Source organism: Mustela erminea, chromosome 7 (genome assembly GCF_009829155.1).
Source record: "Mustela erminea isolate mMusErm1 chromosome 7, mMusErm1.Pri, whole genome shotgun sequence".
In the NCBI taxonomy this organism is placed as follows: Eukaryota; Metazoa; Chordata; class Mammalia; order Carnivora; family Mustelidae; genus Mustela; species Mustela erminea.
In genome coordinates, this window is record NC_045620.1 from 40,500,139 (window position 1) to 40,524,317 (window position 24,179).

The 24,179-nt window shown below is 40.9% G+C and overlaps 1 protein-coding gene and 1 non-coding gene across 2 annotated transcripts in view; one reads left to right on the forward strand and one right to left on the reverse strand.

The window, feature by feature from the left end:
- The window catches only part of MACROD2 (mono-ADP ribosylhydrolase 2), a 1,971,474-nt gene that overhangs the window by 1,564,362 nt on the left and 382,933 nt on the right, over positions 1-24,179 (forward strand). The gene's annotated exons all lie outside the window — the stretch shown is intronic.
- Positions 3,248-3,320, reverse strand: TRNAR-CCU. Its single transcript has one exon. It is a non-coding gene; the product is annotated as a tRNA-Arg (tRNA).

The following is a 24,179-nucleotide window of genomic DNA, read 5'->3' on the forward strand; positions in this document are numbered from 1 at the left end:
GGAGCCCTGAGGATGTGTGGGTCCATCCAGCAGCAAGCTAAACTTATCAACTTGTCCTGAGGAGTAATTCTTTTTTCACAGTACCTCCAGGAAGTAACAGTGAATTCATGACCAAAGAGTTATCTCCTTTCTTTGGGTGGTGACATTTCGAACGCTCAGAAGAACATTTGAAGTTGGAGAAAATAGACCCCAGAAATAGGTATTTGATTTAGTTGTTCTCAAACAATCACACTCATTTTGTCAAGCAGAATGAAGTTAGCGAGAGTCTGCATTTCATGTGGTGGAGCCTGCTGTTCCGTGCAGCTTTATCTGCCCAATTGAGGGGAGCCCTCGGGATGTGTTTGTGGAATCTGCGCTAAAGGAAAATTTCAGTCCCCACTGTTGTTAGTCCTTTTGTTTCATAATCATGCCGTGCACACGTGTGTGTGTGTGTGTGTGTGTGTGTGTGTGTGTGTGAAAGAGAGAGAGAGAGAGAAGCCTTAAAGGTAAATTATTTGATAATCCTCCTTTTGAAGTCCAATGTATACAATATAGTTGGATAGATTTCATAAAAGTCACCTACTACAGACGTTGTAACAACAAAAAAATTGTTTAAGCAGATGGGTCTTAATCAGTATTTTCTAATGTGAATACGGATATGAAAAATATAATTATAAGGATGTTAGACCCTCTTTTTTGCTGTCACAGCACACAGCTGGAAATTGCTTATTATTAGCTTGCAAATCCTACAGGAAAATACAGAATTATTTTTAGTACTCTGCAAATTTATAGTGGTAATTATGGGTATTCGCATCACTTCCGGAATATGAGAGTCCTATATCTTTATTCTTCAGGTTGAGCATCCTTGACAGTGATTTCTATGATCACTGGAAATCAAAAGTGCTTTCCTGGTTATGCTATGCATGACAATAGTCTTTTTGTAATGTAAATTATTTGGAGACTCTCTTGCCATAAATTTGTTGTTGTTGTTGTTTTGTTGTTTTGTGATCTTGATAAAAGATGAAATAATAAAAAAATCACCTTGTATTCCCAACACCAAATCCCCCAACCTCCCTGCAACTGAATTCAAACATTTGGCCTCCTTCCTTTGACAACTGGGAGCAATGCCCCTGGTTCTACTAGAAGACCAATCCCTCCCTTGTTCTCTGGATCCCATCTGTTCTTTACCCGAGAACTTCACTCTCTCTACCACACTCCTCTCCCTGGTATCATCTCTGTCTGCCCCCATCAGTCTCTACACACATCTGCACAGCCCTGATCTTGAGAAAATTAAACCATCAGTGACCTCATTCACTGCAAAAATGCTTAGAGAATTAGCCACATTAGTCATTTCTATTGCTTATCTTCCTTCCCTCCTTAACCAACTCCTTTTGCTTCCAAATTAATCAGTCTAATAAATGGCACCCCCATCTACCATTTCCTTAGGCCAAGAACACTGGAGTCATTTCATAAATTCCGTAAATTCAGTCTCACAAGTTTCCTTATAAACTCAGTGCTCACAGTGTATTGGGAATCAAGCCACTCTTTGTCCTGTCCGCTGGGCTTCCAGTCCCACCTGTCCACAGACATCATTGTCACTAAAACCTTCTTGCTGCATCAACTGAATCAATTATTTGTCCCTTTCTTATTTGAACTCTCTTGTTGAAACTTTTATTTTTCTGAAGGCTTCTGTGACAGCACATCCTCAAGTTATGTTAATACAGAGAACTTTACAAAAAAGAGTGTTAACTAGGTAACTGGAAGGGATATACAGAATTGTACATCCTTATATAAAGAACATAAATTATGTGACTGAAGTGTGTGAAAGAGATCTTTAAGGTGTTCTGGAGGTAGAGCCTGCAGGAAACAGCCACCACCTTGAGGGAGGAGGTTGGAATTCCAATTTAGATACTGAGAGGAAGGGCCCCAAGGAGCTGAAACCCCGACCTCTGAGGTGGGAAGGGGTAAGGGCAATTGGGGGAAATCCTATGTTGAAGCTGCGATCTAGACCCCTGAGGAGGTCGTGCTGGTCTGCGCTTGGTGCTGGCGTTGGAGTTGCCCAGTGGGATGCTCTGAGACTTGTTCTGTGAATATTGTGAAAATAAACTGCTGCTAAGAAAAAGTCCTGCCATTGTCAGGGTGAAGAAAAGACACTACCCTATGATGAGGCTCAGGGATAAAGAAACCCAAATCCCTTTCTGACTCCCTCTGCCTCACGCGCTGCCTGTAGCACCCTCTAGGGGCAGAGCCCAGCAGAGAGCTGGGGCAGAGAGGGAATGCTGGGTCTTAGCCCCAAGTCAAAAAGCAGGGTATACAAGGGTGAGCTTAAGATGAGATCAGGGGCGCCTGGGTGGCTCAGTGGGTTAAAGCCTCTGCCTTCGGCTCGGGTCGTGATCCCAGTGTCCTGGGATCGAGCCATGCGTCGGGCTCTCTGCTCTGCGGGGAACCTTCTTCCTCTTCTCTCTCTGCCTACTTGTGATCTCTGTCTGTCAAATAAAAAAATAAAATCTTAAAAAAAAAAAAGAGAGATGAAATCAATAGTAGATAACTGGTATAATCTCTACTCTCACTTGTTGCTCCTTTTCATTCTCTTTTCCTGGCTCTGCATCAACCTCCCTGAAATTGAAATGTTGGTGTGCCCTGGGTCTTCATGCTGGACCCTCTCTCTCCTTATGTGGTCTTCTCTAGCCCCATGGCTTTCCAAGCAGATATACACTATGATTCCCAAATTTGTATCTCCAACCCTGACCTCTCCCCTAGGCCCAATTACCAGTAGCAAATTGTCTATGATACATTTCACAGAGATATTTAATAGGCATGTGAAGCCCGTGTTGAAAACAGTGCTTTTGACTTGTCACTCATTTTCAGCCTGACTCTCATGCCCTCTTCTCATTAAATGTCACATCCTATATAATTTTGTTAAGCCAAAATCTCAAAGTCATTTCATAAACTCAAGATTCTAATTATTCTTATAAACAATGTGATAAATTATTCTTAGTAAATGCTATCTCCCAAATATATCTGGAACCCAGTCACTTTTATTACCTTCATTACGCAATTATAAAGATTATTTATTTATTTCTCTATTAGTGAGAGAGAGAGAGAGAGAGCAAGTGCGCACAAGCAGAAATGAGCAACAGAGGGAGAGAGCAGGGAGTCTGATGTGGGGCTCGATCCCAGGACCCTGGGATCATGACCTGAGCTGAAGGCAGATGCTTAACAACTGAGCCACCCAGGCACCCCAGGTATCTCTACAAGTAAACTACTTCACCCCAGTTGGGACTCGAACCCACAATCCCTGGCTTAGGAGGCCAGTGCCTTATCCATTAGGCCACTGGGGCTTCACTCATTATGCAATTATAATACAAGTCATTCCCTTTATTGACATAGTGCAGGTGACTGTGAACTTGTCTCCCCGCTTCTTCACTTGTGACCCCGTAATCCATTTGCCACATGGTGTTTTGGGGAGAGTCAGGCAGACCCTGTTGCTAGCCAACACAAAGTCTTCTATTAGCTATTGCTTGAATGCAAAATAAAATCCAAGTTCTGGGCACGTTAAGCAGGCCCTACAGCAGGCCCTTTCTGTAAAGGGCAGATGAGAAATAGCTTAGGCTTTGTGGGCCAGCCAGTCTCTGTCACATGTTGGCAATAATGTGGAGCGTGAAATCATCCATAGTATCTGGCTTGGTGAAATGTAACAGGAAGGCCGCTGGGGGTAGTGGAAGGTTTCAGAGAAAGGCAAAGGTGTTTGGAATGCAGAGGCCTGCGTGACCACTCCACCCACTCTGCCCTGGGAATGCCTTGGGGAGTTGCCTTCCCCAAGCTTTCTTAGCCCAACTGTTAAGCCCAAACAGAGATATTTGCATTGTCCCTTAGGCTATATTTAGCACTGCTAATAGACCATGAAGATTAGCATATCAACAGATCTGCCTAGTTCCAGTAAGACCCCTTGTAACACACCTCATGCTTGGGCTGTAGGGATAAGGATTTGTGATTATCCTGATGGACCAATAAAAGCAGGAGCAAAGAGTAGCAAAGGGTCTTCCTCTCTGAGCGTGGACCCTCTTACCTTCTCCTCTCCTTCGCAGCAAAATTTGGAGTAATCTTTTATCCGTGGGTACAGGGACTGCTGGCCATTTCCAGCAGTCCCACCTGCTCTACTACTGTGGCATGAAAGCAGCCAAAGACAGTATGTAAATAAACAGGCAAGATCTGGTTCAGTAACACTTTATTTACAAAAATAAACAATGGACGAGTTTGCTCACCTCTGCTCTGTATCATCAGGTTACTTCAAACCTAACTTTTGCCCTGTCTCAGTCTAAATGGCATTCTTTGTAACCTCAAGTACTTAATAGTTCTTTTTCCTTCTATCTGGAATTCCCTACCTTCAGCTCTGTCCCTGGCCAGCTTCTACCACTCAAATGTCATCTCCTTGACCACCATTGGCACACTCCCCTCCGCTGTTACCTCGCTTAGTTTATTTCAGAGCATTTATCACTGTAAGACATTTTTCATTTGTTCACATGCGTATCATCTACTTCCTCAACCAGAATAAGAGAAAAGGTGTTTGAAATCCTATTATGAAATCCTACCCATTAATCCTATTATGAAATCCATAATCCTACCATTAGTTGTTCAATAGATATGCATTGCGTGAATTAACTAAAACCCAGGATTTTAGTTTTTCTATTTATTTTTTAAGGATGTTATTTATTTATTTGAGAGAGAGTATGAGCAGGGGTGGGGAAGGAGCAGAGGGAGAGGGAGAAGCAGATTCCTGCCCAGCAGGAAGCCTGATTTGGAGCTTGGTCCCAGGACCCCCGGGATCATGACCGGAGTCGAAGGCAGAGGCTCAACTGACTAAACCACCAAGGCCCCTATTAGTCTCTTTATTTTTTCTTCTTTGTCAATACAAAATAAATCCCAATTTGATTTGACATCATGGTTGGTCATGGATCTTCCACCTTGCTTCATTTACCTAGACTTGGTCAGTTAATCAATCAGTCCTGTAATCAGGTGAGAAGTCACCAGTTGCTTGCTCTGCAAATAAACTCAGCTAGACCCTGAGAGGCATGGCATGAGTGCTTGATATCCATACACCTTGCCCTCCAGAAACTGGACATTTTCCTTGACCTCATGAGAGTAAACCGAATTTGGACGTATATACAAATTGAGAGTGTTTGCTTTTAAAGATTCAGATCACGTAAACACATCCAAGCTCACGTATCCCTGATAAGAGAGACGCAGTTATTCCCAGGGTGGAATTAGATGATTTCCAAAGTCCTTCTGCATGACTCCGTCTACCTGGTGGACGCCTCCTCCTCATGCATCTTTTGGAGCAAAAATATCGTGCTGTAAGCTGGAGACTCTTCTCACTGTCAGTTTAGATGGTAGCCGTTACACCTTGTTGCAGTGTGGAGAAGGGGCTGGGAGAGAAGGTTCAAGTCTCATCACCTCAGGGACGAAGATCTGTTCTGACATTGTGTTTAGTACTAAACTATTGTAATCAAGTTTTGTCAAGGTTGAGAGATGTTTGTTACCTACAGAAAACATCTCCTGGAGTTCTGACTGCTGAAAACAGCCTCCCGCTTTGCCTGACTTTTGCCTGTAATCTTATAAAATCACCTCAGAAGCCACACTGGCTAAGTGAATGGGACGTTAAAGAAAAAAAAAAAAAGTCATTTTTTGAAGAGAGAGAAGGGAAGAAAAAAGAAAAATAACTGTAGCATACTCTACCAGTTCCTATCAATCCTGTTCAAAAAAAAAAATCCTCTCTAAATATATGTATCTCTTCCAAGCATGGAAAGGTGCCAGTGACCTCCTCTTCCTGATTCCTGTCCTTAGTTGAAGGTCCCATTCCCGTTCAATGATACGTTCCCCCCTGCATGGCAATGCAGAATTCTATGATCCCTTTCCCTCGTTGTTATCCCTACAACCTCTTCCCTCAGAAGCCCTCTGAACAAAAGACAGCTTCAAGTAATATAAATAACAGAAAATATAGGAAGTATGTTTAATGGGCAGTTTAAGTATCAAAGCTAATGTTCCTCAAGTCTCCATTTTCATCAGGAGTGTCCGCATCATCACAAAATTCCTCAGTGGGGAAACGTGGGAAACACAGTCTGTTCTGTTTGCTGCAGAGTGGCTCAGGTTTGGAGCTCAGGAACCCTTGGGTTTTGTAATGTCCCACTTAATCCTTCATGGCTCTGGCTTTCTTGAGAAAAACCCTCTGTACTTCTCCCCAGATTCAGGTTCCTGAGCCCACAGGGTTCTGAGAAGACTCTGTTGGCAGCTCTCAAGCTTTGGGCATTTTGTCATCATCCCCCTACACACTTGTGGAAGACACTTCCTCAGCAACTCTGGTTTTTAAACAGCTAATTAAATTTTAAGGGTCAGGAGCAATTTTCTATCTGGGTATTACCTTAAGGATTCTCTCAAACTACTCCAAAGATGTTGCCCCATGGAAGTGTTCCTCTACAGTTCTCTGAAGCTACTTCATTAGTGTCACCTGGAATACATTAAAAAAATTCAGCTTTGGAAATCTTACTGGCGGGGGAGAGGGTTTCCTTCTCAATCCAAGTTTCTAGGGATGGGGATCAGGCTCTGCTATATGTGTATTTTTAGAATGTTCCACCATCTATTCTTACTCAAGCTAAAGTTTGAGAACCCTGTCCTCTTCCGTACATCATTGAGGTCACAGAAAGAAAGCAAATCATAGAGCTGGCTTTGCCAAAATAGTGCCCGCTTACTACTCAAGGTATTTGAGATATTCCAGACTAGCTCTTAAAAAACAATTCTGCACTTTTTTTTTTCCGTGTCTTTTAGAACAAAATAAAAGTTTGATCTCAAACCAGTGATCTCCCTGATGCTATAGTTAAGGATGAGGCTGAAGAAAGATAAGTGAGCAAAAAAAGAAAAATTAAGTGAATGTTTAAAGAAAAGTCCTAAGCAAATCGAAATAAAGAGAATTTGAACAGACAAATGGATTCTGCTGTTGTATTCAAATCCTGGTTCAGCCACAAACTGCCCGAGTCACATCCGACTTGTTTCTGCATGTACGGTTGTGTGGCCTGTGCACAGAGGGTGTGTTGTACCCATGCTGGGTACAACAGGATGTTGCTCTCCCTTCCTGTAGGTGGGAGTGCTCTCAGGAGCTCTGGAAGTGCCCTCAGGAGCGCTGTGATGTTACTGCCTTCAATGTTTGCTTCTACTTTCCTCCTCATCCTAGTTTCCTTGGGGCAGTATTTTCCCCTCCTATGCAACCATTCTCCCTAGCTCTACTGCCTGCCTGAGCCTGTGGATGTAGCATCCTCCTTTCCATAATCCTGTCACTCGACTGAAAAGAAGAACAATTTCTAGGGATTTCTTTAGCAGAGGCACTGCCTGGTGCCACAATGGCCAAGTCGGAGCTTGCTAATCTGATGCAAAGGATGCTGCATCAGTGTCAAGGGCACACTGCCACAGTCTCATATCGGGGGGCACAGTGGGTGCAGCTGACACTCTCAGGGCCTGTCTTCTGCACTTGACCTCCTCATGACCTCCAGCGGATTTTCAGCCTCTGCTGCCTCTATCCCTGTGCCCGAGGTGTCTTTGTCCCAACTGCAGGAAACCTCATGTTGATGCAGTGTCTCCCCTTTATTTATTTAATGAAAGCGAGAATTTAGAGTTGAGATTCTAACTCAAGTAAAAGGAGAGAGTATCTTTTAGTATAGAGAAGGCAATGCTCAAGGGAGATTGGAGGGGTTTTTTGTTTGTTTTGTTTTTAATTCCAGTATAGTTAACATACAATGTTATATTAATTAAAGTATGCAATGTAGTGATTAAACACTTCTATACATTACTCAGTGTTCATCATGGTAAGTGTACTCTTAATCCTCTTTACCTATTTTGCCCAACCTCCACCCACCTTCCCTCTGGCAACAGAGGGAAGCTTTTTGTATTCTCTTAGTTAACCCTTCAACTGTGGCCCCCATATGGTTGTGAACTGGATCTCACTTATGACACTTCCCTACCAATAACCCTAAAAAACCCTGGTTCATCATCTACTTGATTTGTTAATCTAGCTAAATCAATGGGTCCCAGATTTCAATGAGCATCAAAATGCCCTATAAGGATGAATAAATCACAGATTACTAGTCCGTCCTATACCCCCTCCCCCAAACTATTAGATCTGGAGTGGGAACTTAGAATTTGCATTTCTAGGAAGTTCCCAACTGATGTTAATGCTGTTGATCCAGGGACCTCACTGAGAACTGTTCATTTAGGTTTGCTTTCCCTGTAACCTCTTGAAATATAGAGCCAGGCATTTGCCACTAAAATAAAGTATTAATTGATTTTTCTTTCAAAATTGTATCTATTGATTTTGATTAGGTAATACATTTATGTGGCTTAAAAGTCAAAGTCTATAAAGCAATAGTTGGATTCTTCCTTAGCATGATAAAGTACAAGGATCTCAACACAGAAGTCAGCATTATGTTTAACAGAGAAACACTGGAAATGTTTCCATGAAAGGAATAAAACAAAGGTGTTCACTATGTCTACTGTAACTGACTGTTATTCTGGGAGGTATTCTAGATATCATTGTGTACCTAGAAATTCCAAAAGGATCAACTGAAAAACAAACAAACAAACAAACTCTAGTATAATAAGAGTGTTCAGAAACATAGCTGTGTACAGTATTTTATGTGGAAAAATACCAGTAAGCTTACTGTATATAAGCAATAAGCAAGGAGGTTAGATAATGGAAACAGAAGTTTTATATTTTGAAAAATATATAATATGCTAAAGAATAAACTATATTTTAAAAAATCTGCAAGATCTACATGGAAAAAATAACCTTAAAATATCCTGAAGACACCAAGAAAGACTTGAATTAATGGTAACAGAAGCTTTTGTAATGGAAGAAGATACAGTGTTCTTGAAAGATGAGGGTCAACTTCATAAAAAATGTTGTCTTTAAAAAAAGAAATAAACTCAATGAGAATAATGAATAAAATATGAACATTTTTTTAGCCTAAAGATGGTTTCTAGAGTACGCATGAAAAAATAAACCAACAGGTTTAGCCAGGAAAATTCTACAAGAGTAATGAGGAAGAGCTAACAACAACGTCATAAAGCATACTGCAAAGCCTTAATAATTTAAACATTATGGTATTAGGTCATGAGTAGACACAGTAGTAGCTTCCAGTACAAATAAATGTTTAATATATTATAAAGTTGGCTTTTAATTCTTGGTAAAGGGTTAGATTCCTCCAATATGGAACCTATGGTCATTTGTATTATTAACATTGTTACTTTTGGACATTGCTTCACATTCACCAGCAACCAATGTTTATTAAGAACTCACTACATGCTAAATAGTATGTCCAGCATTTCCACAGATGTTGACTTGTTTAGTGTAAACAATAATTTATAAGGAAAAAATTTTTATCTTCATTTTTAATCTGAAGGTAACAGAGGCCTAGAGAGATAAAGTATCTTGCCTGTAGGAGCATAATAGTTAGTGGCACAGTCTGAATTAGAATTCGGCTTTCAGCTCCCTCTCTGGGGCTTTTTCTGTGCACCAAACTTCAAATCTTATTAAGGAATATTTGTGGTCATTTCTTATATGTGTATTTTCTATTCATTATCTTAATTTAATGTGGTTCATCATTTTTTAGGGTAGTCAACATGAGTTTCTAATTAGCAACTTTAAACATGAGTTGATTTTTTTAAAAAAAGATTTGTAACTTTTCTTTTACAGGAAATTGCCTTTTTTTAGCTCAAACTATCAAGATAGTAGAGGATTGATTTCCGGTCAAAGTTAGTAACTGAGAGGTTTTGAACCCTATCTTGATGGTACCTTATGCTATGAGCCCTACCTTGATGGCCTCAGGCAGGGAGAAATGCTGCCACCAGCATGGGACATGGTGTGTCCAGGTCTGAGGACATCTAGCAAAGTGATAGGGGGAGTCTCAGGTCCTCCCATTCCCAGGGCCTCTCCCGCACCTTACAGAAGTGTGAACGGGCCACAAGTCTCCTCTCTTTCCTAGAGATCCACTTTCCAACTACACAGGGTGTATCCAAGCCACTCTCTCCACTGATTTGAGAGCTAGTGCAACACCTTTAAAGATCCCAGAAACCTGGGGGCACCTGGGTGGCTCAGTTGGTTAAGTGACTGCCTTCAGCTCAGGTCATGATCCCAGAGTCCCGGGATCGAGTCCCACATCAGGCTTCCAGCTCCATGGGGAGTCTGCTTCTCCCTCTGACCTCCCCTCTCATGCTCTCTCACTCTGTCTCTCTTTCTCTCAAATAAATAAATAAATAAATAAATCCCGGAAACCTGAAAGGCCACTTCAGTTCCTGAGCATTCAGGGGTCTCCTACTGCCTCTCTGACCCAGGAAGCCATAATAACAAAGTCACTGTGGCTCACGATGATTCTGAGCCATTCACAGGTGACTTGGAACTCAACTCCGAATTCTGGGGAATGCCAGTAGTATGTTTTCGCTAAAACAAGTACCATTCACCTGTTGAGAAAATTCATGATTTGCTAGTGATTTATGACTTTTATTTTTTTCCTCTTTAACCAGGATGCAGCCCTTGTTTCATTAGGTTTATTATGTTTTTAATTACCTCAGGGACCTATTTGGTGCCTAATTATCTGTATGACAGGAAATTAAACTAAGCTATTTGTCTGTAGGCACTGTGCAACCTTACTTTCCCCTCTTCTCTCTCCTGGCCTTTTTTTTTTTTTTTTTTAAATAATGCTAACATGGATTGCAAATCTAGACCAAAATGGGTTCAGTGTGGCGCTTCAGACTAGCGCTGTGTTATAAAACATTTGATGAACATTTGAAAGAACACTCAAGTTTTGGTCCATTGAGTGTCAATTGTCAAATGTCTATTGAGTCATCAGAATTGTCCTGGTGGGCACTCTACCACTGTGGTCAGGGTTAACTCAAATTAAAACCTCAAGTCTGGGGGTGCCTGGGTGGCTCAGTCAGTTAAGCACTGGCCTTTAGCTTAGGTCATGATCCCGGGCTCCTGGGATCAAGCCCTGCACTGGGATCCCTACTTAGTGGGGGAGCCTGCTTCTCCCTCTGCCTCTGCTGATCCCCCTGCTCATGCTCTCTCTCGCTCACCCTCTCCTCAAATAAATAAATAATACCTTAAAAAAAACAAAACAAAACAAAACAAAAACAACCCTCAAGTCTGACTTCTGAAGATTGAATCCTGGCATTGCTACTTTGTTGCTATGAAACCGCCCGATTGGTCACTAAACCTTCCACTCCTTTAGTGTTCTTATCTGTAAAATGGGTGTAGTAAGAAGACCTAGGAGAGGGCTGAGGACCAACTGACATAATACGAATAAGTACGTGCAGAGCGCTTCAGTGCCCGGCCTACAATAACTACATCATAAACAATCACTGTGCTTATTAAGAGAGAGCCAAAATTTGCAGAAGATCAACATTTTTATTTATGGCCAGCTATTGTCTATTTCGGGGAAGAGATAAGCATTTCAAGGAGTTGCTTTTTTCTGCTGACATTGAACAAAGCAGAGGCAGAGTGGGCCCTGAGTCTGAAGCAGGAAAACCTGCCATGCCCAGTGTCAGGGCCATGAGCTCTCATCATGTTCAGACTCCTTGGACTAGCTCACAGGTGCTCATTTAAAGCTTACAATCACGAAAGATTCCATTCCTTCCCCTTGTTTGACTTTCCACTAACTCTTGGAGAAGCAATCAGTAATGAATTCTACAGGTAGCATGACACCCTCCCAGAAAATTATGAAAGGGGGAGAAGGAATGAAATAAAAACTCCCCAATTCCCTGAAGTTTTATTTCTTTTTCCACGGCAAAGGGGAGAGCATTCTTTGTTTAGAGCGTTTGTCTGAATTGTCTTCCTTACTCGACAGCTCAGGAATGAAGTCTACTGGGATAACGGGGGAGTGTTGAAAACATCCAAAGGATACTAACAGGCCTAGGTTCATTTTTCAAAGCTTCCCTTTCACGTCAGCCTTTGTCAAAAGGATCTGAGCTTTTACCAGTAAGAGGCGAGTATTAAATTGGTGCGCTTCAATCTCCATAGTTCAGAAGAAAACTTGTGCCTCCCCCCGCCACCACCCCGAGCTAAATCTACAAATCTGAGTGACATGTCTACAAGGAGATACTGCAGCAGCAAGAGAGACACAGAAACACACACAATCCAGCCCAGGCCGCGATGATAATTGCAGTGTGGCGGTCCCTGGTATCCTCGGAGTAATTACTCTGACATTCTTTATCATTGTGTGTTAGATGTGATATGAAGCAATTATCCAGTCGCTTTTTGGAATATTGATGCCTGGGCTGTCTTCGCACATTATCCTCATCTCATGCTGTGACCCTGCAGGACTTAATTCTGACACCTTGAGTCTCTCATGGCAGATTGATAAGATGCGTGGGCTTAATCTTGCCTTTCTTAGGATGAGACTCTAGTGTTTACCCGTGTTATTAAGGAGAAGTACTGATAACACGAAGTACTGCCATTTTCTTTTTTCTGCTTGCGAAATGTGATTTGTATCTAGAATTCTCTAGTGCCCAGTCCCCTACTGCATATATTGGCACAATGGCGTTTACTCCTAATTGTAAACTACCTTCATAACAAAGGCAGACATTATTGTTTTCCCATATAATTACTTGCAATAGTCAGCGTGTTCATAAGCAGCACGTCTCATAACCCTGTTTTAATAGTAATCTGAGGAATATGGAATAAGATTTATTAAGAACACATGTTTCTGGTCCACGTCCACTTTGTAGGAATAATGCCTGAGGGCATGGAAATTTCACTCTCCAAGAGGTGGTCTATTTTCTTAAGTTGAAATTGGCATTGTGACAGTATTTCACTTTAATCCAAATGGCTATTTTTCAGCTCCTTTATTGGTAGATTTCTTTCATTTTTCTGAGAGTAGTTTTTTTTTTTTTTAATTTGGAAACTGGATTAACATGCCCACATTTTAAATATTTCGTATCATATTGACTTATTTGTACCACAGGATAGGAGACATCTGGCGTCTTTCCAAAAACCTAGAGAAAGCCGCTTTCTGATGCTGTGTGTGGCTGTCCCTCCCCTGTCCCCACATATGAGGTATGCGGTGAGGTAAGGGTTGGTAAAGCCCGCAGAAGGAGCAATGGCCCAACCATGATGTAGCCATAACATATTGGTAACAAAATATATGCATATACCCCTGTGTGCTCTTTGGTCAACACTAACATCCCTGTGAAGAGATGTCAGCAAGGCAGTTTGTGGTGGTGTGAGGAGCTGGGGCATATGAGGATGGACCGCCCCGGTCCATACATGTGATGAGACACCCCCGTGAGGTGGTGCTTCCTCCCTATGAACCATTCCTTCATCATTTGGGAGATGAGGAGAACCATACATTTCCTCTGCAGCTGATACAGGAGGTAGATTGGTTGCTGGACATAAAGCTCTTAGCACAAGGCCTGTAAAATGAAGGCTCTCAGTAAGTGTTACTTACCAATTATCTGTCTGTGTTGATGGAGAGGGTTGAGTCATTTGGACTTCTGATTACTTGACTTGCTATTATTACCCTTGGTCTATGAAAGGGACTTCTAGTTTGATTAATCATTTAATCCCCTCTTACCCATAACCAACTCCTATTCCCTACCTCACATCCACTCCATAAACAAATATTCTGGTATATTTGTTATAATCATGTACTTGGATGTGTTCTTCAAAGATATTTTTGGTTTTATTTTGTGAATATAATTTACACAAATGTTCTTCTACTAGATCTTATCTTTTCTCTGTCTGTTTTGTTTTCTCCTTTAGCTATAGTCTGAATGGATGTGTCCTCCCAAAATTCATATATTGAAATCTGATCCTTAATATGATAATATCAGGAAATAGAGCATTTGGGAAGTAATTAGGTCATGAGTGCAGAGCCCTCATGAATGGGATTCTTATAAAAGAAGCCCCAGGTACCCCTGGGTGGCGCAGTCGGTTAAGACTCTGACTCTTGGTTTTGGCTAAGGTCATGAGATAGAGCCCTGTTTTGGGCTCCCAGTTCAGCACTGAGTCTGCTTGAGATTCCCTCTCCAGTCCCTCCTGCCCATGCTCTCTCTCTCTCTCTCTCTCTCGTTCATTCTCTCAAATAAATAAATAAATAAATCTTAAAATAAGCAGCAGCCCCAGAGAGCCTCCTCATCTCTTCTACTATGTGAGGTTACAGCTAGAAGGCACTGTCTATGAACCAGGAAGCAAGTCCTCACCAGACACCAAATCCACCAAATCCACCAGTGCCTTTATTTTGGACTTCTCAGCCTCTAGAATTGTGAGAAATAAATACCTATTGTTTATAAGTCACTCACTCTATGGTATTTTGTTATAGCAATGCAAACAGACTTAGAAACCTTTCCATTTCTTTTTCTTTTTCTTTGCTTAGCATGACATTTTAAAGTTATATATATATATATATATATATATATATATATATATATTGCTGAATATAGATCAAGCCTACTTCTGCTCACTGCTCCATGGAATTCCGTGTGTGTGGACTATGACTTAGCCATTTCTTCAATGACAGACATTTAGATTGGCTCCAGCTCCACATGTCCATAAACAACATTCTTGTAGGTGCCCTTTACAGAGTTGTGCAACCATGGGTAGAATTGCTGGACTGTCTTCCTGAATAGTTACACCAATCCTGGCTCCTATCAGTGCCACAGAAGACAGAAGGGTTTCTATGGCCTCCATCCCCACATCCCCACTAATGCTAGGCATGAGTCAGATTTCCAATTTTTGAACATAAAGAAATAATCCATTGCTATTTTAATTTCTGTCTCTTTACTAATTTCTATCTCTTTACTCTTTACATCAAACTGCTACCTTTGCTGATTTTTACATGGTATCCCTTCCTAACTATGAGATCCTGATTTTGATGTCATTGAATTAATCAATTTTTAGCCTTTTGGTTGTGCTTTTGAATTTTCAAGGCATCCTTCCTCACCCTTAGGTCATGAAGATGTTCTCATCCGTTTTCTTCTTCTAAATTTATAGTTCCATTTTTCATATCAGTTCTCTAATTCTTCCAAAGTCTACTTCTATCTACAGATGGTATCAGAAAGTGGTCCAGTTTATTTTTCTTCACATAGAGGATAATGTTACTAAAAAGTCCTTCTTTTGTCCATTCCATTATAGTCATCTCTGTTGACCTCCTCAAATTTTCTTTGAGTCTTTAAAAACATTACTCCACTGTCTTCATTGTATCCAGGATTGTTTAACAAGTCTCATATCAGTTGGATTCTTTCTGCTTGATCTTCCATACCTCTGAGCTTTTCTTTTTTTTTTTTTTTAAAGATTTTATTTATTTATTTGACAGAGATCACAAGTAGGCAGAGAGGCAGGCAGAGAGAGAGAGGAGGAAGCAGGCTCCCTGCTGAGCAGAGAGCCCGACGCGGGGCTCGATCCCAGGACCCTGAGATCATGACCTGAGCCGAAGGCAGAGGCTTAACCCACTGAGCCACCCAGGCGCCCCCCTCTGAGCTTTTTTTTTTTTATCTCTATTCATCCTTTCCACATAAAATCTGAAACAGTCCCTAAATCAGCTTCCCAGATTACTGATTTATTTATCTGTGATATCCACCTCTTTACCTCATCCAATGTAATAATTTCAACTATTATAGCATCTATAGCTAATATGTCTACCTGGCTCATTTTATGACCTATTGTTAGCTTCAGATTGCATGTCTCCCCCTTATTTCCTTGCATTTATTTCTTATGTTTATTTTAACTTTTTGGTCTCTCAATAGTTTGGCTTTAGATTGTATATGCTGTTTAATGTGTTATCTTTCTTTTCTGGTGGTTATACGCCTTTGGTACCTAGTCATTTTGGCCTGTAAGATTCTAATGGGGATGCGAAGGTGCTTTCCTGGAAATACACAGGAGAAACATGAACATAACATAGGTGCTGCCGCATGACTACACCAGCACCTTCCTCCCTAGGATGCACCAGCTCTCTCCCCCACTCCATGAACCCACCACACATACCAATTCCCAACAGCCTCTAGTCTCTCCCAGATGACTGCACTTTTTAAAAATAGGTGCCTTAGATCTCTGCTTTCCTTTTATCACTCTAGTTCTTCCCAGGTTGATTTTGAGGGAAGAATCCAAAAGCCCATGTTCATTTGTCATCTTGTCAGGATCTGGAAACACTTTAATTTCTTTGTTTTTTCCCATGCCTATAGCCTTCTCCCTTCACTTTGGTGGTTGGTTACTCTTTGAATGCTACTGCATCCAATGACATACTCAGAAACCTTGAACCAATGGAGAGAAAATTAAACACACGTCTGATCCAAACAGCTGGCACAATGCATAAGAAACCATGAAATAACCAAATTTCTCCTGTTTAGTGAAACTTTCATGAGACAATATTTCTTCTTAGCAGAGATTATTAGACAGAGTTTGAAAAATTAAAATTAGAACACTGGATTATGTTGAAAGAGAAATAAGCCATTCACAGAAGGATAATCCTTCTGTAAAATTCTACTTATATGAAATACCTACAGTAGGTAAATTCATAGAGAAAGAAAGTAGAATGTTGGTTGCCAGGGGCTAGATGGAGGAAGAAATAAGAAGTTGTTGTTTAAATGGGTACAGAGTTTTAGTTTTGCAAGAGGATAAAGTTCTGGAGATTTGTTGTACAAAAATGTGAATATACTCAGTACTACTGCACTATACACTAGAAAATTATGAAATTGGTAAGGTTAATATGTGTGTATTTGATCACAGTATTTTTAAAATAGATCTTGCAATTAGTTGAGGAAATAAATTTAAGAAATGTTACATAAAATTATAGCACTGGCATAAATTTTCTGGAAAGTTATTTAGCAATGTATCAAGATGCTAAAAAATGTCCAGACCCTTTTTAAGGTGTGTCCTAAGGCAACAATCAGAAAAGAGTTCAAGGAGTAATTTAAGTTTGTTCACTGCAACCATATTTATGATATATTTATTTTTAAAAAGGTAGTTTTAGTCCAAATACTCAACCAGAGGAATAGTTAAATGAAGGTTGGTATAGCCACATGAAGGAAAATGGAACTATTAAAAACTTGTTTTGAAATGTATCTAATGATGTGAGTAACACTGAAATTATGTTATGTGAAAAATAGTAGGATACAAAATTACAAATTCAGTATCACTCCAAATATATATATATATATATATATATATATATATAATCTCCAAATAGAAATAAACACGGAAGGAAACCATTAAAATTTGAACAGTGATGAGCTGTTGGTGGTAGGATTATCTGTGATGTGTGTAAAAATGCTTTGTGAACTGTAACTTGGCATGCTTACACAGGCAATGGTCACAAATGAGTCAGAATGGAATACTTGAGCTACACAAGCATAATAGCCTATTATAATAGTAAAATAAAAATCCTTAGCATGTAATAAACATTTTTGTGAGCTGTCTGCATCTATTACCTTACTGAGTGCTCCCAACCAACCTGTGAGGTAGTAGGTAATGTTATTCTTCTAATTCCTTGACAGGCAGAAATGAGATCCAGAACAGTCATACGGCTAAGAAGCAGAGGAGCCATGATCCATGGACCCAGAACTTCCCAACATTTACCCCTAGTATTTACCTAATCCTGACATAGTCTGGAGAAGAACACAAAAATCTGGTCATGACTGCCTAGATGTTTTCATCCTCCTGTTGGGTTGTGGCTGGGCCAGGTCTGCAGAGAGCTAGCTAGTGATGCCCGGAGCTAGTCTCCTCAAGGGCATTGACTGATCAAAGACCTCAACTGAAGGGTGGCTGATCAGAATGCCTTCTCATGGTGGGTGTTCTAATGATTTTGTTTTGCAGCCTTCACTGGGGCCAGCAAACCGTGAGGTAATGAGGTAGATCATTCCACATGTCAGCTAGTTAAAATTATCGTACTTGCCAGCTTCTTTGAGAATTTATTCAGGGGTCCATGGTCATTCCTTAGAAGCATATTAACTCACTGATTAAAACGTGCTGGACTTTGTCAACTTTTTCCATAGCAAGTCATTTATAACACACATTATTTGGGAAATCCAGAATGCTCTGAAAGCTAATATAAATTATAAGTGCTCTTGAAAGCCATGACTGGAAATGACTCCCTCAGCCCTTCAGGCTCTGCAGTGATTTGCAGTGTACTTTCAAGGAAGGGCTTTTAAGTGGTTTGGTTCATTATATGTGCATCCTACATCAGAAAGAGCCCATGCATTACATAGGAGAAATTATGAGGCCAGAACACTCCTGCTTATTAAAAATTTCCAGAACACAAAGCTTTTCCCAGATCAAATATCCCTAAGTCCTTTGAGAACCCCAATATTGGCTTGATGTCCTAGGTCCAGTACAGACTCCAAATATATATGTTCTCTTAATGGCAGTTACATGTTTTCTCAAACTAATAAGATGTTAAAGCATGGCTCTTTCTCTCTCAGTTGTGGTTAAGGCACAAGACAACGATGCTGTATTCTCTGCTGAAAGTCCAAAGAGAAGTCTCGGATCCCTGAGGAAATCTCAACTGTTCTGTTCAGCTGAAAGGGTTGTGGGAACTTGTTCTTGGTTTTTTTGTTTGTTTGTTTGTTTTGTTTTGAGAACCAACTTTTTGAAGACAGGTGCTGGTATGTGGTGAATCCCATCCCTTTCCTTCAAAATATATATATATATATATTTTTCAGTTAAGGAATATATTGCCCTGATTTTGATGCCCACCTGAAAAATGTAGGTGGCTAGAAATGTTTTAGCATCTTGTACAGTGGAGCAAAGAGAAGATCATTGCTCTATTAGGATTAGGTCTATGGGGGGAAAAGGGTACAAGAGTGGTACATGTGGGCCAGAGATGGGAAAAGAACTAGAATAGAATTGTTTTATGTTCTGTCCAATGAGGCTATGCAGGAGTATAAAGAGATGTTGGCAGGGAGAAGCTGACTCCTGGGTAAACTGAGGTAATAAGTGATATACCACATGGAACGCATCACCAGTAAAAACGCTCCCGCAGGTGGGAGGTGTCCTATGATGGTTTGGGGTCAGGAGGTCTTCAAGGAATACACAAAAATGACTTAGAAAAAACAATTAGCTTGATCTACTAGGCCCAAGAGCATAAAAAAACATCTTTCCTGTCTCTCTGACCTCTGCTTCTTCCCACCTCTTTGAACCAGAAAGCACCAGAACCTAAGGTTAAGAAGAGAAAAGGGGAGTGGTCCAAGGGGGAAGGCTAACCACACCTCATCCCTCCAGCTCCCCACCTTTAAAAAGTTCCAGCTGACAAAAGGAAATGGGTTTCATTTTCATTGGAACCAACATTCTAGAGTTTAGGAAACAATACTTTTATCTGTTGATGTAAAGTATCTTTATACATTTTCTTTTCTAGGACATTTTATTTCCTAGAAAAGGATGAACACCCCCCCACCCAGGGGATGGTGGGGGACAAAATAAAGTTGCTTTGTGTTTAGTTCCATGAGCTGTATCTGTTAAGGGTAGGGGTAGCCCTCTCAGAAGCCAGCTGATAGCCCCTGTTCAGCCCTCCACTCACTTCAGGATCCCCTTCCCAGGGTGGTAACTGCTCTCAGAGCAGGAGGATAATAAGATCCAGAAAGTGAGGGTCCATGTTTCCAAAGAGAACATATGTTTTTCCAATGGACTGAGCACAGGAGGCAGATTGGATCAGGCCATCTACAGGAAGAATCAACTCAAAATGGACACCCTTACTATCACCATAGGACTGGATGAAAACTGTTTACTGGGCTGAACACAGAAAGGTTTGAGGACAATGAAATTTGCCAAATCAACCTTGTCATGAAATAAAAATACAGGATACCCTCTATTTTTACATAAATATGTCCTGAGAACTTAGCATGGGACAGATCCCTACTTTAAAAAAAAAAAAAGAAAAGAAAAATTACTATTCCTGGTTTATCTGAAATTCATATTTGACTGGGTGTCCTTTATTTTAACTGGCAACCCTGAGTGGACCCTCTTCTCTGCTCTCACACAGTCAGATTACATTTAGGTCATAACCCCTTTAAAAATGCCCAGAGAGGGGTGTGAAAAATGCCCAGAGATGTAGCCATATATATCTCTATATATCTTAGACTCTAAATCAAAGATTGGCACACATGGTTTGATACCTGGTCTGGCAATACAAAGAACAGTTTAAATTGTTTAAACAGAAATAATTTCCAAATATTCAGGCCTGTGAGCCCTTGGCCCTTGTCCCCAACATGAGGCGGTGTTGAAATGGAATGAGCTGTTCTCAGGTAACTTTTCCCCCCAGCTGGAGAACTTCTCCAGCAGTGTGGACTTGGGCAAGTCACTTAACCTCTTTGAGTTCTTCTCTGTCTTGCCTTACACAAATTGGAATATCAGAGAATTGTGATGGAAACCAAGCTAATGAAAGAAAATTGACATGCAACTCCAGAAAAGTCTTTTAAAATGCCACTATTCTTAACAATAGACATAAGAACCAATATGTCCATGGCTTGTCTGGGTGCCTCAGTCTCTTGAGCATCTGACTCTTGATTTCAGCTCAGGTCATGATCTTAGGCTCATGAGATAGAGCCCTTTGCAGAGCGGTTGGTGGGGAGTGCTGCTTCTCTCCTTCTCCCCTTCTCCCTCTGTCCATCCCCCATGTGCATGGGCTCACTCTCTCTTTCTCAAATAACTAACTTAATTAATTAATTCTTTAAAAAAAAAACAATACATCTAAATTTTCAGATTTCTCTATTTGCATTCTGTTTGCACAGAAAATTTGCAGGCAAATTCCTTTTTTAAAGTAACTTGCAATTCCAGAAGACCTGCCTCCTTCACAAGCTCCGGCTTAGCCAGGGACATTGGAACAGATCCCAAAACTCCAGTTACTCAGTTCAGATGCTTTCCCCATTGAAGGCTTTTCCAAAACCCTCTCTGGGCAGTCAGACCTTTTCCATGGTTCCGTCTTTCCCTTTGGCTGCCAAGTGAGGGGTGATACCCATAAACTGAGAAACAGTTCAGAGGTGAGAAGAATGAGAAAAGCTGCAACCCAGTCCTGTTTAAACTGCCCTCCATGGTGCCTCCTTACTATCCCTAACCAGCGGTGGGCGTGGTTAGCAGCCATCATTTCCACAGACTTGGATTTCTCCATACTCCGCAGGCCAGAGCAGGCTGGACCACTGGAACAAAGGCATTCTGTCTTCTTAGGTGACCTTCCTTCTGTGCTCCAGGCCCCCCAGTTCATTTTCACCAGCTTCAGCACTTACTCTCCTAGGCATTTTCCAAGTGTCCAGTAGCCTGTCTTTACTTCCTTCTAGATTCATTAATTTGGGCTGTTGTTTCGTGATTCCAGCTAGCAAGTCACAAAGGAAGCACATTTGATCTAATTTTGCTCATTATCAGTTCTTTAATCGTTTTCTTATGATCTTCATCAAAAAGTTACTTGTAAACCCCGAGAAAAGAAACCCCTCATATCTTTTCTCTCCCTCCTCTTCTTGTTCCTTCAGCGCTTTTAATGACAAAGCAGCAAGTGACTTCCCAGAGAGCTTTAGGAAGTCTAACCTAAGGACAAAATAGTTGTGTGATGTCCAATATGCTGAAAAATGTCTTACAGAAAAACCTTTAGTTAAGAGCCTGGGGAGGAAGGTAAAGGCATTTTTAACAAATCAGAAGCTCGGAGGAGACAAATGGTGCCTGATGAGCACTTGAGATGAATACCACGGGCTAATGCGAGCAATCAGCAGGTTTGTAAGAATATGCTGATATCTGCAGAAAAATGCACTGGCAGAAGAGCGCTTACAGATAAACACAGGAGCTCCAAAATATTATTGCTGGAAAAACCTTGACATTTTGACCACCTTTTATGGAGCAGTTAGAAGGGAATTTCAGGGTTCAGTTTTTGCAACTGATGATCCTTCCTGTAATAAATGCCTTCTGAGTGTTGTTCCAAGACTCCTCTCATTCAGCTCTATCACACAGCATATCAGCCAAGGAGCCCCACATTAATACAAATATATTTTAACTACATGACCACAGAAGCAGTAAGAAACATGCATTGGTAAAACATAAAATAATTTGAATTGGGTAAAATACGAGAAGTTGACTCAATTCAGGATCCGTATTTGTTATCTCCTGTTGAAGATTAATAACACCCTTGACCTCACTGGGTTTCCAGTTGCCACCCCATTAATGGGAAAGCAGCCAGCCCCTAGACCCATCTTTCCAGGAGTACTTCCATGGGTGTTTCCTGCAAAGCCTGCTTTTCTGTCTTTCCTTTTGCAGAAAGCTCAAGTAGTAAAAAATATTCCTACTTACATTTATGTACTCATTCACCCGTTCCAAGTGGTGTACGCTCTGTCAATAAACCTCAGTTGGAATGAACAAAAAAAGTAATTTTAAGTTCGCATCTACGCACAAAAATGCATAATCAAACTGTGTTCTTATGGAGGTGGTAATAAAAGGTATGATTATATAGTCATCTGTTGGATTTTAATATTATCCTATCCCTGGAGAAGAGTTCTTCAATGCTTAATATCCAAGAACTGAGGGTCACTTTACTACCAGTTGATTGGCTCTGAGCCCTCCAGACAGCAATAATAAAGCAAGGAATGTTTTGACCCTCAAATAAGGCTCATTCATCCTTTTCATTAAAATGAAGCATGGTAGGTACTTAAGGTGAATTTGCTCACAGATGAACCTGAGCAGGGCCATCAGTCATCAGTGAATCACTAAAGATAATGTGGTGGATCCAAGAATACACCATCCAGATCCCCCACTTAAGAATGTAGAACTTACTCCACTGTGCTGGGAGTGTGGTGGGGCAGAAAGCTTCAGCTACCAACCCCACCGACCCTTTGTCAGTTGAAGAGAGCCCAAGGCTATGCCCGTATTTTTGTTGGTGTATATCCAATGACCCATCAGCCTGGGGGAACAAGGTCCTGGCTCCTCTGGGTCCAACTCGCTCCTGCTGAATGGTCACGTTCATTCCAGGCTACTTACAGAGCTCTTTGTGACCCTCCCTTGAGGCTGTACCATAGCTTGATTTAAATCCTCTGCCCACTTTTACTTCTGTTGCTTCCTTTCCATGGGTTTTGATCCCAAGAGCACATCCCCATGATTTTCCTACCTGCAAGTCTCTTCAGAACCAACTTTGTGGGGAACCCCAACTGTTAACAGCTATTTCATTTTGTTTTAGATTGTTGGGTTAACATATACAGACCCGGTCAGATCTCTTTATCAGCCCCCAAAATAACAAAGAATGTATTACTCTTACCCTTCAAATTATTAAGTAACTTTTTCATAGTTTCATCTAGAACACAGAAGCCTCTTGAGAAGAGATTCGTGGACAGTAAGTTTGATAAGAAAAGAGGAGGCTAGGATAAAAATGCCTGTGTAATGAGGACAGAAATTAGCATGGTAGGAAAGTAGATGTATCTGTAAGATATTTGCTTCAACTACCTAGTTATTCTTGGGAACTCTGCCATTCTATTTCATGCAAAAGAACCAGGTCTCTATTAATGGCCAGTCTTTGGAAGTCCTTACAGATTATTCAAAAATATATATATCCTAGAACATTTAGCCAATGCCAGTTTCTTTTTAAAAAATCCTAGGTTTTTTTTTTTTTTTTTTAAGATTTTATTTATTTGACAGAGAGAGAGAGATAGCAAGAGAGGGAACACAAGCAGGGGGAGTGGGAGAGGGAGAAGCAGGCTCTCCGCCCATCAGAGAGCCCAATATGGGGCTCCATCCCAGGACCCTAGGATCATGACCTGAGCTGAAGGCAGATACTTAATGACTGAGCCACCAAGGTGCCCCTAAATAAATCCTATTTCTTGACTGTATTTTCATCTAAAAATTACAGTGGTGTGGTATGAGTGTGAGTAGGTGGAGGCCTGGATTATGTTGTCTCTTTCAGAGCCTGTAGACACTTCTAACTGAAACTTGATAGTAAGTATGATTAGATCAAGAAATGTGAATATTATGATAGAGATCCTTTGCGTAGACTGAAACTCTCATTAGTTTTCTTTGAGTCATACCCCAAATTATCAAATCAACATCTGGGGGGAGTAGGATCAACAAAGCCATCCTAGATAAATTACATTCTGGGTGGAGGGAAGAGGAAGGGGTAGGACTTAACTTCTACAGGTAGTTAAATATTTCACAAGAGATGGAGAAGTCCTGTAACTTCTACCATTTGTGTAACCAGTTTACCCAGTAT